The following is a 12,544-nucleotide window of genomic DNA, read 5'->3' on the forward strand; positions in this document are numbered from 1 at the left end:
TATATACACATGGGGAATATAAAAGTAAATTACAACTGACCCAGTTGCGGTCAGTAAAAACTGACCGCAACTGGGGGCACTATAGTGATAAGTGGTCACTGTGTCGCTCAGCGAAGAATCGATGGAAAATCTGACCTCTTTCTACAGGATAAAGGCGTTATGATTTAAGTCGACTGTACTGAGGGACAGCTGGAGTGGCAATGATCGCCAGGAAAATAAATCATGTACCTGGCACTCTTGACAAAGACTAACCCCTCCAGGTTTATGCCAAATCTTTTTGAACCTGTGTTTCACGCAGTCAGTACAGTGAAATAGAGCTCAAGGACATTAAAACATAATTAAGGGATTGCTGAGGGTAGCGGTATAACAGTCCTGTAGTTGGTGGTATTCCATCTATGCTGGTCTTCTTGATCTACCTTTGAGGTGTGTAAAAGTGCACAAGCTTAGCACTGCCTTAGAGGAGTACAACATGAAAAAAAAAAAAAAGACAATGACAAAGATCAGAGGCATTATCACTCATGGTAACAAGGACTGAGAGAAACCCAGCACCGTGCTGATAAGTGCTTGAGTTTCAAGTTTACTGGACAGCTGACCTTAACAAAAAAAGCTTACCCAGACACCAGCGCCACTTTCCCCTACACTCACAATCACCTTGGGTGGATATGCATACAGAAAACTCCCTGTAATTATCGTACTCTATACATGTGTAGCTGTGCAAATTGACCAACCTATAGAGGTAAAAAACTGGCTGGGTGACGTGATTTGTGGATGATTTGATATTTCCCTCTGTATGCCATCGAATCTTAACAATAAAAACCCCATTTATACCTACACAAGTATCCAAAAATTCACTTTCTGTCAGATTTCCCAGCATTGTGGTCATAAGTCAGGTATCAGGGATAACCCGAACATATATATATATATATACATATGATCCAAATTCCTGTGACCACAAGGTAAAACCAAGTAGAATTTTCATATCCCATTCCTGATCAAAATGCTTAACTGAGACCAGTTTATTCTGGATTTTTCCTGAAGAAAGTAGACATTCAACACTTTTAACTCTCTCTCTCTCTCAAAAAAAAAAGTCATTTTCATAGAACTCAGTCACATTAGGCTTGTCATTTTCATAGAACTCAGTCGAATTAGGCTTGTCATTTTCATAGAACTCAGTAACATTAAGTTTGACCCATAACGGTTTACACTTTATGCTGCCATGTCTGCTAAAGCATGTGTGGTCACCAATGAAAAGTTAACTGGGCATGCTCCAACATTGTTTGTAAACACAGCAACTGCTGTGCTGAAACAACTCCCTATGAAGTGTTTCATACTGAAGCCTAGGGTCATGCACTACTCCTTTGCCATATCCCCCTCAGGTGTAACAGATTGATGATCCCCCAGGACAAAACCAGTGCACCTGGACAAACCGCCTCTCTCTCCCCACCCTCCCACCCCTTAAGCCCTGCCAAGGCAAAATTTCACTGGTTCTTGTAGGAATTCAACCAGACAAATGACTAATGCCTAACACTGGTGCCCCTGAAAACAGATTCTGACAACCGGGGTGACATCATGTGCATGTTTGACTGCATGTGACCCAACACGACCAGTTGGGCTGGAAAATGTGAGCCACAAAAATATGACTAATACCCTAACAGAATTTCTTTCACTGCATATGTTACAAAATCAAATGCACTTGAAATTTGCTCAAGGGGAAACAACTCAACCAAACAAAGCCTGAGCATGACTTCATTTTTAAGAAATTGACACATAGGATTGATATTCTTGACACCATTGACAAATTAAGAAGAGTTAGCGAGAAGCACTGGGAATTCCAGAGAGGGAATATCAGCATATTACAGAAATAGTCAAACCCCACAAAAGACTGTATTGCCAATTACTTGGTCACTTATTGATTATAGCGCTGGGTCCAGCAAATCCTTCAGTCACATCGAAGACGGGGCGGTTTCCTGGAAGCGGCAGGAGGCCACATGATGGAAACATTTTCTTGTCTGGCATTCCACGAGCCGAGCCCGCAGCCAGCCATGGTGGCACTGAGAGGCCATCAAAAGCTTCCCGTGTCAGATGGTGTGAAAAATGAGTTTAATAATATCCATCCAATCCAGAAACCTGAGCATGCTTCACTGCACAGAGATACTGGGCATACGATTTCTCCTGTGGCACACTTTCATTATCCGGCCCCAAGATAAAGGTATTCCCCGTTCAAAGCACGTTTCTACTTTACATGTACATCAATAAGATCAACATAACCATTACATTAACCCCATTAATTATGCATGACGACTGTAACTTTCACAAAGACACCCGGCCAAATCAGCATGCATGTCAAATCCCAAAAACCTTCGTAAAAACATATGGCAATCACTCACTAACTTTAGTGATAAACAAAAAATGTTCACAGTGTAATATTCTATGTACACACACAACAAACTGATTAGTTTTCTGACGATGTAACAGAATACAATAGTACCACCTTTGCCTGTTGGCATTTTAATTACAGCATAGCCGGTTTTATTAGTCCCTTAGAGCATATAAACATTCTGACATTCTCACAGTTTGACACTACTCTGCGTTACATACTCGACTATCGCATGGCCAACAGTGTAACACATACTTAATACGCCCTGATCTGTGCTATTACATGAAACCGATTAATGCTATGCCATCGACACAGATATCATACAGGTGTTTGCCAGTATATAGATCACAGATAGCATATCAGTGGTAAAATCAGTTACTTACAGATGCAAGATCACAGGGGTCATATAGGTAGAAGATCACAGATAGCACATCAGTGGTAAAATCAGTTACCTTACAGATGCAAGATCACAGAGGTCATATAGATAAAAGATCACAGATAGCATATCAGTGGTAAAATTGGTTACCTTACACATGCAAGATCACAGGGGTAAATCACAGATGTCATAACAGTGGTAAAATCAGTTACCTTACAGATGCAAGATCACTTGGGTCATATAGGTGAAGACCACAGACATCACAAGGGTGGTAAGACCAGATGTCACACTGAGGTGTGACTGATCTCATACTGACATATAAGATCACAGGTGTTATACAGGCATGTATCAGTGTATAGAAGGCCACAGATATTACATGGGTGGTAAGACCAAATGTCATACTGAGGTGAAGATCACAGGTGTTATACAGGCAGGCCACAGATATCATATGGTTGGTAAGGCCAGATGTCATACTGAGGTGTAAGATAACAGGTGTCATACAAGCCTGTTCTAGTGTATAGAAGGCCACAGATATCACATGGGTGGTAAGGCCAGATGTCATACTGAGGTGTAAGATCACAGGTGTTATACAGGCATTTGCCAGTGTATAGAAGACCACAAATATCATATGGGTGGTAAGGCCAGATGTTATACCGAGGTGTAAGATCAAAGGTGCCATGCACGTAAAAGACAATAATTGTCATACAGGTGTGTGCCATTATATAGACGACCACCTGTATCACATGAGTGGTAAAACCAATTATCATACAGAAGATCACACAGACCACACAGGTAGAAGGCCATAGATGTTATACTGTACAGGTGTGAAACCACAGATGTTATACAGGTGTGAAACCACAGATGTCATACAAGTGTGAAACCACAGATGTCATTCAGGCATTTGTGCTTGCCAATGAACTTCATGTAAGGCCACATGAACAGCACTACCTGCAGTGTCACAAACAGTGCCCATCACTATAAAAGGCCTGGAGAGGACTGTATAGGGCTTTAACCAATGTCAGACTGTAATACCTTGCAGTTTTTTTATTTCTCATAAAATTTTTGTTATTGTAAAATATATACAGAAATATCGGTCTATCATTAATACCCAGAGTACCATTTCATGCACTATTGTGTCATTTCAGAAACTTATATGATATTGTAATACTAAACACTAAACAAAAATAATAAAAGAGATGAGGAGTAGGACAAACAAAAAAGGACATAGTCAGCAACAACGTACATGTAACTTAGTACCCCATTAGCACCTGTGTCTCTTCCAATCTTAAATTAATCTCCCTATCAGGTTATTTTCAGTCAAAATTTCCTTGGGTAAGCATTACACATATCTGCTTTAAAGCGGAAAAAATTGTAAGAAGTGAATGGAACTGAATTCAGAGTGAAAAGAAAAAAGACTTATAGAACTGGAAACAGACTACAGTTAACAATTACAGTAATCAGCCTGGGATGTCCCCATTTTTTTTTTCTTTTTCACAAAACAACAGAACTTCTTAAACTAACGAACAAGACAGATAAACATGAAACATGTTTTTTCATTGTACCGTTCAAATAACTCAATTAAAAGGTTGTGTGATTTTCCCCCTTTAAACAAGGCTACTTGTTTTTCCTTGAAGACTTCGCTAGATGCCCAACTAACCATGAAATTGGCTGGGTGGAGCATGGGGGGGGGGGGGGTGTACGGGACTAGCAGAAGAACACAGAGATAAACACGCACAGCTTTTCATCAACTCTCCAAACTGAGCTAGCTAGCAGAGAGAGAGAGACACACACACTATCTAACTGTATTGATCAGCTGATACATTACATCAAAAAAACTGACTGACCTACTATCCTAGATACCAAGCCTCCTGCAGCCTGGCAACAGTGCACAGCCTGGGTTTATTTAAGACCTGACACATATAAGGTTGGCTCCCAGCTCCCTCATCTACAGATGCTGATGATGCCCACATACACAGCACATCTCATGGATAACACCAGTGCAGCACATCAGTTATAGGGCACTTTTACTGAAGTGGTACATGCAATAAACAAATGTCTGTGAGTCAATTTCATATGCTCCCTTAAGAGCTTTGCCCGCCACTGAGTTAGAGGAGTTAAAAACGACAGAGGTACCCTCCTGAAAAGGGAGGTAAATGATGGCCATGGTGAATCCAGGTCACCACGACATGGTTTCTTAGCACTTGCCTGCCCTGTTCAGGTCAAACTCAGACAGGCAGCTCGCCAAAAATATTACCTTCAATCTATGAATGGGGCTCAGCCAGCCTGAAAAATCCATAGTCAAGTAGGCAGGCTTTGAGATGGGAAGACTCGGGAGGGCTGAGAGGCAGTGTGGAAACAAATGAGGCTGAAAACAGGCAGATTAAGAGCCATAGCGCTCACAAGGAGCCAGGAATCAGCTATACACCAAGCCTTCGTTTATAACCACAAGCCTCAGTGGTTGAGATAAGACTGGGCGAATTCCTGACAAATTCACAGGCCAGGCCAGAACACAAGGGCTTATTAGCAGCCAAGATGAGGGATTAGTGCCAACTTAATCACTGTGGACCAAACAGAGTCAGTGGTTGGAGAGCCTGGACATGGGAGGGGAGGGAGGCTACTTTATTTATCCCCCCCCAAATCTTTCAGCCTTGTGTTTACATGCACAGTCTGCAGGTTTTCCAACAAGCAAACAATTAACACTGTAAATAAATACAATGTATCGTTAATATCATCAAAGCTCAGATTCCTATCATAATCACAGACATATCACTGGGGGGGGGGGGGGGGGGGAGGTCATGCTGGCCACAGTAAACCACCACAACTCACAACCAACACCACCTCCTCTGCCATTAGCATCCTACATGGATTTGGCTTCTGCTTCGTTTGTTTATCAAAAAGCCCACTGGTTAAACGCAATAGCCCAGCACCAGAGGTCCCCAAATTGACCACAACAGGGAACACGTGAAGTCAATTACCCACCCCACTTGCCACTTTATTCAGACCATTCATCAAACAGCCGGAGGTTTTTCCCCCCCCCCTCCCCTGCACACTTCACAGAACTGTTAAAACTTCCTGACAGGGTGGGGAGGATTGGGGGAGGGGGGAGGAGAGCGATTTAGGGCTGACATAAAAGTGTGGCTGGGCAAACAATGCTATTGATAGGAGAAACCATCACGCTTACCTCAGCAGTTTAAAAAAAAGCAACCTGAGGCATAATCATCAATGCTGTTACCACATAATACAGTGTTATCCACCCCATTAATTCATGTATCAATCCCATCAAGCTCACCATCACTTTGCCATCACCTGTCAATACCTCGTCCATGACTTCGGATTGCACCACTACCACTATCAGTATAGGGTGTGCCTATCAAATGAGCCACCTACACTAGACAACTATATTAAACATATTTCACTTAGTTTATTTTTACTAATTTTCACACAGATAGCAATGTACATTTTTACAGAGATAATAACAACTGAATGTGATAACAGATGTGCATGACTACGGAAAAAATGACAGATTGGATACATGCAAAACTTTACATATAATGAATCTGTATACCCTATTTCTTCTAATTTTTTGGGCCACCTGGTCAACTCTTTTTAGCCAGTATACATGTAATTGTAGCAGGAGTATTTAGGCTCTCTTTTCTCACATGGTGAGATCATCTCATGAATGACATACTCATATCTTTACTTCTCCAAAGAGCCGGCAAAGAAAGGTAATATTCTGCTTTCAGAACTACTCATATCTGTTTAGAAGAATTAGGGTAGTACTAGATTAGCAAAACCAAATATGTAAAGGCCCAAAGAAACAAAAAACTGAAAGAAGACAAAGAGCAAGCCTCTGTATTTGGGTTTAAAATGTTGTAAATCATTAAAAATATCTGACCTGGAGAAGTTTAATTGTTTCATGGGATCATGGGATCCCAACAAATGAGATTCAAAGTAAAAATGAAATTCAAAGTGAAAACGAAAGATTTCATTTCTTGGGTACACATATTAATTGCAAGATCAACACATTGTTCTAGAGATCACACTACATCTCTGGGTAATAAATTTAGTCAACTAATGCGAAAAACTCGAACAGTAATGTGCCCAAAGTAGGGCAAATCTATATAAAACCCTGACGTAAATCTAGGTGTGTGTGGGCTCAAACTGCCTGAATTTTACCAAGATAACACTTTCTTTTTCCATCACCATTAAACTCCTCATATTGACAAGAAAGCTTATCTAATGCAGCAGGTCACATGTGTGTCCACCTGTCATGTGATTTTCTCTGGAAATATGACACGCTCTTGGAAGGCCTGCCTCACCCATTCTTGCCATAGGTACATGTACATATAAGGATTCCAGACAAGAAAAAAAAAGCACATTTCTGTAACATGACAGTTTTATTTTCATACTCCTGCAAGGAGGACACCTGGTAAGCTGACACTTACAGACAGTGACATACAAGGCTTCTGATTGCTAAGTGGCCTTACACCAAAGCCTCACTAAAAACTTTCCTCAAAATAATGCCTTGAGCAGTTTGAAATGGAGTTCAACCCTGAAGGAAAAAACACGTTCAATAAAAATTCATGAGCATGCATTATAACATGAACTTATTCATGTCACGCTGAGGCCTCTGTTGCTAGCACAGTGCAGCCTCTCACCAATGCAATCGCTGTGAGTTCTCGTCCAGTTAATGCTGGCTTTTCTCTCTGCTGTACGTTGGAAGGTCTGCCAGCAACCTGCAGATGGTAATTAGTTTCACACGGTTTTTGCCAGTTTTCCTCCCACCATAATGCTGGATGCTGTTGAGTAAGTGAAATATTCTTGTTTACAGCGTAAAACTCCCATCAAACGAATAAATAATTGCTTGCACCGCACACTGCGGCCAAGCGGCCCCAGAGTAACATAATGACTGGCTGAAATACAGCCCTCGATCACGCCTTCAAATCATAAGATCTTATGTTCAGGTACGTGACAAAGGGCCATAGGGTTGGCCAACTACCCGCCATTCCTGGATGAGGGAATGGAACATCAGTACTACCACCCCTCCCTCATTACAACGGTGTAGATAGGGACAAAGGTGTAGATAGGGACAGATCTGGGTAGTGTGTCTTAAGTGAAGTGTCCTGTATGTTTTAAGCACTGATAGGCTGTGACGTAATAACTGAAAACAGGGACAGCGTGGTATTAGGCTGGATGTCAACTGTAAGACAGTACACCAGACAGTACACCATTGCATCATCGCTATCAAAGATTAAGATTAAGTGTAATCCAATTAAGCCTCTGGTTGCAAAGAAGGTACAAAATATAAAGGTTTTCTTGACTGAAATTTATGTACTAATGACGCATGTTACAATGAGGGGGAAGCGTATTTGGATATCGTGTTTTCAGGACATTGGAGAGATAAAAAAACAAAAATGAAATTTGGATACTGTGCTTAACAGCTTAAAAAAGCAAATGAAATGAAATTTAGTGCAGATGGTTTCAGGGAGAGGAGAATAAATACTACTTGTGTCTCCATGTCAATTAAAGAGAGTTCCAATGTCCCATGTCTTACAGTGCTGTTTTGTTTCACAGAAAAATGGTATTTACGTTGAATATCTTGTTGGTATCTCCTCGTAACAAAGCAGTCAAAAGTTTTCTTGTCAGAATTTGAAAATTACACGATTTGATCCCAATATGAAGTAGTATATATAGCTGGGAGTAGTCATAAAAAATGACAAGCATAGGAAAATGACAGACTTATTAATAACTGTTATTTCGTAAACTATAGCTCTGTCTGAATGTCTGTTCATCTTAATTCATGTCAAAAAATGCATCATACAGTGGACCAACCCAATATTTATATCTTATCCCTAAACTATCCTTACCATGATAAATATTTTCAAATTACACATACTGGTAGATCCCAGAATTAAATAGTTCCACCGCTAAACTGGACCCCAAATAGGAACACATCTGTACAGTCAAGCAGTATGTGTCAGACTCAAATGATGGTTGGTAAATCCAACTAAATTTGACTTAGCCTTGCCAGCTGAGCTCAGCCAAATTGTACTGCTCACAAATTGTATGGGTTAATACCAAGCTGTCTCGAAGATAAGGTTAATTTCGCCTTTGGTCCCTTCTGTAAATGATGGCTCCAAGGACAAAAGATATCAGCACACTGTCCAGATTCTGGGAAGAAAACCTTTGCTTCTGAGCAGTGCAGTAACTAGAAGACGACTGTAACTGTGACATGATAAGACACTGAGCGAAGCCCATGTAAGTCATAGTGACAGGTCATCCTGAGGACTTCAAAGATGGCCTGCCAATGCAGAAAACCATAATAACGATTCATTTATAGAAGGCTGGGATAAGAATCCCACAGTAATCCTGTGATTAGCTGGCTGACCAGCATATTAGACACCACCATTCTGGGGACTTTGCATATGATAAGTTATATATTGGCACACGTAGGTCTATCTGCCCATGGGGAACCCATTGCTCAAAATCATCCACCCACCACTGCTGTCATTAGCAAGACTCTCTCTATTCATCACAATTCACCTTCCATGACCCTTGTCTAGGCTCCACCTCTTTAGAACCACTCCCATCCCTAAAACCAAATCCCTTCAATTATTCATCACTCATGACAGCTACCAAACCTAGAAATCAAAAAATAATTAAAAAAAAAAATGTTCTTTATATGTAAGAAGTTGTCAGTGATGGAAAGAGAAGGAAAATCCTGACTACTATTAGATTATAGCTTAATGCTGAGTTGGGTGACATTTCTGTTGCCTATGGAAAATTATAGATATCAAAACCTCACATCCAATGTACATGCGATTAGCAATGACAATGACGATAGCAGTTACTATGGAAACACTGATCTGTCACAATAATGAATAAAACTTGCATTAGAAAGAACTAACATGTAGTTTGGATAGTTGTGCAGTACATTCAACTGCTCACTATTATCAAAGTCAGCTTGTCAAAGAGAGACAACTCTACAGGCTCAAATTTTGTCTTCAATAAGGCAGAACTAGGGTGTGTGTGATATTGGAACATATACATAAACATTCAGCTTATTATAGCCAGGGGTGCCTGTGTGGCAGAAGGGGGATAGCACTCCAGCGCGGCGTAACGACCCAGGAGACCAATGCTGTCTCTGTGAGTTCAAGTCCAGCCTTGCTGCAGATGGTCGTGAGTTTCCCTGGGTTGTACATGGTATTCTCTGACCACAATCCTGGTCGCCACAGTACAAGTGAAATAATCTTGAGCGTGACGTAAAACACCAATTAAAAAAGATAAATTTCTAACTGTAAAGGTTGCTGCGTTGGACCTGGAGTCCAAATATAACAGAAAGACTATCATTACAAACATTGACAAAAGATGGGAATGTAATCTAGGCACTTTAATGGAAATTGAAGAAGGTATATGATAAATGAGCTAAAATTTCATTCATGACTAATTTTCTCATTTTGCCTGATTTCTGAGAGCTTCTATTCATTTTAGAAAGGTGTTTCATGAAGGTAATGTAATGTGATATCCTACTTTAAACTTATACGTTGCAGCACCAAATGTAATATTTTTTGACATTTATCTGCCCCTAAAAATGAGCTTTTTTGTGGCATAATTTTAAGATCCTTTACTGTAATGATACATAAGCTAAATGGAATTTAGCACACAATGGAAATGAGCACTAAAACAACAGAAATAAACTTTGACCACAGACAGAGCATTTATTGTATGGCCTATTGTTGATACGAGACTGAACAGAGCCAATGTTGTATTAATAATTCTTCATAATCCCTGGCATGAAAGGAAAGAGCTGTGGGCACTATTTGGAACATTTCCGTGAGATGAATATTAAATGGTGCCATATCAGATGAGTTAGCGATGCGCAGCACCCATCTTGCTGAATAAACAGTGTGGAAAAAGGAGACTACAGTCGATAGCATGCCAGAATACGGCACGGACCAAGTCTCCACCCTCAGGTATTGATTCTAGCCGCTGTACAATAGAACAGCAATGTTACAAGTGAGACGCCACCTGAATGGGACAATACTTCGCGAACACGCAGCCCGCGTAATACCCGCTGAACACATACACCAGCCCTGTTCTATCATTTATGATGGACTGTAGAGAGCACACTGCAGTGGTTGCCTTCTGACAGAGAGGACATAGTCATGCGTCTCATTAATAAAATAAACCATCCACAATGTTATTAATAAATATTTGCCACTGGCAAAAGCAATAAACCTATGACAATTACCTTGGATCCAACAACACGTCAGTTTTCCACATTTGCATACATTCACTGTTTGGCAGTCACGAATAACTACCAGCCACCCTCCCAAGGTCCTGCTAATTTTCGCTTAGTTGTAACAGGTAACAACCTATTGTGAACAAATTTCACGAAATCGATTCATAATAGGTACAATATTTTACTTTGCTTGACCTTTCACAGTATTGTACAATTGCATGTTTTTGCATGACATCCCCCCCCCCCCACCGATATATATACCATCAGTTCTAACTCAGCCCAATGAGAAATGTCATTATTCTGTCTAAATAAATCATGAAAATGTACATTTTTTTGTTAGAACAAGTTTTCTCTGTTGTCAGGAGATATATGAGTGGCCTTATTAAAGTGCACTTCTGGCATTTACTCTCTCTCTCTCTCTCTATATATATATATATATATATATATATACCCACCAAACAAAATTCCCTGCACTTATACACAGGTAAGAGCACAAAAAATGCCAGTAAAACCGTCTCGTGACTCAATAATGATCTCAGATGTCATCATATCAGAAAATAAAATTTTCCCTATGAGCTAAATGATAACAGAATTCCGGGAAGATTATATTCAGTCAAGGTCACATACGGATCATAATAGCGACTGCAGTGTGGATAAGGTCATGGTAATCTGGGTGAAAGCTCACACCTACTTTGTACTGTGCATGTAGCTGTCTACCTGTCAGCTGTGTGTTAAAGCTACAATGTACAGCTGTACTGTCTCCATACAGAAAGCACAACATCATGTGCACTTCATTCATTCCACTAGGGTGATGAAGACTTTGTTAATGTGTCTTGGAGACACAAGCATTATTCCAACTGGATTGAGCTGACAGCAAAATAGCTACCAGTACTGTATATCATAGTGTAATTAATTCTCCATACATGGACGTAATTTGGTCAAAAATGCACGAAACAGATCGAAACTACAACTTTGTCCGAAACTACAACTTTTTCAATGTGAAACCATGTATCAAGTGATTTTCAATAATGAATTGTTGTGAAAAAATTACCTGGAAAATTGCTCCATCTGACAGATGAGGTGTAAAACCGTTAGAGGAGTAATACAGACAGTACACAAAGATAAGCATCTTCCCACCTGTTCCAAATCATATTTATAAGCACAAGTATTTAAGCGCTAAAAACATATTGCCCATTATGTAAAACATATAAACACAGCAATTTGTCCCATTTGTTAGATTTTATTTATTTATTTATTTTATTTGGATTGGTGTTTTACGCTGTACTCAAGAATATTTTACTTATACGATGGCGGCCAGCATTATGGTGGGACGAAACCAGGTAGAGCCTGGGGGGAAACCCACGACCATCCGCAGGTTGCTGGCAGACCTTCCCACTTACGGCCGGAGAGGAAGCATATTTGTTAGAAGATAAACATCAATCACCATGATGTACTGTGACAGCTGCAATAGTCATACAATATGGTGGCACCACCGCACAACAGGCGAATAACATTAATGGTTAACAGAGTGACATCAATGGTTAAGAAC

At 40.3% G+C, this 12,544-nt stretch overlaps 1 protein-coding gene across 4 annotated transcripts in view; it reads right to left on the minus strand.

Moving 5' to 3' along the window:
* Positions 1 to 12,544, minus strand: part of LOC135469048 (uncharacterized) — a 102,418-nt gene that overhangs the window by 70,089 nt on the left and 19,785 nt on the right. Inside the window, exons 12-13 of one of the 4 annotated variants that reach the window (XR_010444278.1) lie at positions 12,047 to 12,132; positions 11,005 to 11,128 (exon numbers count right to left, since the gene is read on the minus strand). The exons of the other annotated variants lie outside the window; for them this stretch is intronic. The gene's annotated coding sequence lies outside the window, so the exon portion shown is untranslated. The remainder of the gene's footprint in view (positions 1 to 11,004; positions 11,129 to 12,046; positions 12,133 to 12,544) is intronic. 4 annotated transcript variants of the gene reach the window in all.

Source organism: Liolophura sinensis, chromosome 6 (genome assembly GCF_032854445.1).
Source record: "Liolophura sinensis isolate JHLJ2023 chromosome 6, CUHK_Ljap_v2, whole genome shotgun sequence".
In the NCBI taxonomy this organism is placed as follows: Eukaryota; Metazoa; Mollusca; class Polyplacophora; order Chitonida; family Chitonidae; genus Liolophura; species Liolophura sinensis.